Source organism: Myotis lucifugus, unplaced genomic scaffold (assembly GCF_000147115.1).
Source record: "Myotis lucifugus unplaced genomic scaffold, Myoluc2.0 scaffold_35, whole genome shotgun sequence".
Classification (NCBI taxonomy): Eukaryota; Metazoa; Chordata; class Mammalia; order Chiroptera; family Vespertilionidae; genus Myotis; species Myotis lucifugus.
In genome coordinates, this window is record NW_005871083.1 from 1847685 (window position 1) to 1849599 (window position 1915).

The following is a 1915-nucleotide window of genomic DNA, read 5'->3' on the forward strand; positions in this document are numbered from 1 at the left end:
TTAAAACGTAAACCCACGCGAGTCCAAGGGCAAAATACGGGGTGGTGTTCCGTCCCCTAAGAGGAGGGGAGGTTGTTTTGTCTTTTCTTTACAGAAAGCTTTATGTTACGATTTTGGGAGGGCTCTCCAGGTTCCCTCAGGGGAGTCAACAAAGAGGAGGGCAAGATCCTTTAATCGTTTTGTGTTTGCCCCGGGTTCCAGAAACCCGCCCAAAAACATACCGCGGCTCTTTGGCCCCCTTGAGTGTGGCTCTTCCACAAAATTTCCTGGGCGGGCGCGCACGTACAGTGTGATTGAAACTTCGTGGCCCCATGCGCAGAAGTCAGTATTTTGTGGAAGAGCCACACTCAAGGGGCCAAAGAGCCGCATATGGCTCGCGAGCCGCAGTTTGCCGACCACTGTTCTATCCTAAGCCCTTCCTTGTTCCACAGTCCACTTCCTTGTTACGCTCTAATAACCGTACTCTCAAATCGCCCGGACTTGCATTGTGAAATTTTTCCTGCATGAAGTTAAGAACCCACACACCACCACAGGCCCTAGGCAGACCCGCTAAGGGCCAAGTCTCCTTTCTGGTGATAAAACAAGCTGAATTATGTTTTTCCTTCTTATTTTAAGAGAAATAAAAACACTTTCCGGAGCTCCTACAAGTCTTGTGGGTCCTGGGCACTGTGCCTGCTGTGCCTGTGGGAGAAGACAGCTCTGGGTCCAGTACTGCTGTGTGACTTCAGGCAAGCCTTTGCACTCTCTGAGCCAATAAGCTGGGCGGGAGGTATTGACTAAATGGACAGATAAGCCTTCTGGGCACATGGGAGGTGCAGTTCCCTCCTCCCTGTGTCCTCTGGAGGAGCAGGGAAGGCTGGTGGGAAAGGCCCTCGTGTTGCACAATCAGCCTTAAGAACCACAGCCCAGCTCTGCTCAGGCCGTGAATGAAAACAGATGTCCCCGGGTCGCCTTGTTCTTGGAAAGCCAGACTCTGACCTCGATTCACCCCGCCATCCAATCACTGACCTCCCTCCACAGTGTCCGGCTCTCCCTTAACTCATAGTTGATGTCCTCCCAGCCAGGGAACTCCCAGCTTCTCTCTCTGATTCCCAGTTACAACCCCAGTGAGCCTGCAGGCCTGCTCCTGCCCTGACCAGTCCAGGCCAAATGCCTGGGAAACTGACATCTCAGCTCTGACCAACGTGACTGACCTCCAGGTTGGAAAGGTCAGGTTTGAAGGTTACGTGGCTCTTCTCCCAGCTGAGGCCCCACCCTGTCAGCAGACAGCAGCTGGGCCAGGACTTAAATGGGCTTCTCTTGTTTTTTCTCTCCAGGATTCGGACCCACCTCCAAAGTAGGGTTTGCAACTAGGCCACTCATTTTTGTTTTTTCTCCCACAGCAAATCTGATTGTGAAACCCCTCCCGGTTCCACCTCCGAAGCTGATAACCTTACTTGGTCCTGTTGAGACAAAGGTAAAAATGTGCAACCTACAGGCCTTGCAGGTCAGCCCAGCTTTAGTCAACTGGGCTGCACTGTTAGCATTGCCTGCAGGACTTTCAGCAACACCGGTGCCAGGACCAATGCTCAGATGAAATGAATCAGAAGTCAGATCAATGACGTTACACTGTGGTTGTTGCCAAAGTTCCCAGCTGATTCTAACGAGCCCTGACAAATTTGGCCTCTCTCCTGACCCCTTCCCCCACAACCCCTCTCCTGGCCTCACGTCCCTCCAGCTCCCTCTCACTCTCCCTGGGGCAGCATGCTGGACCCGCCTGCCCGTGTACATACTCACCATGCACCCTTCTCCATGGGGCCTTTGCATATGCTGTTCCCTCTCCCAGACACTCTTCCCTGTTTTCTGAGTGAACCTGTTAAGGCTTCCTCACATCTTAACTCTCAGCAAAACAGTCAGCCCCTGTATGGTAAATGGA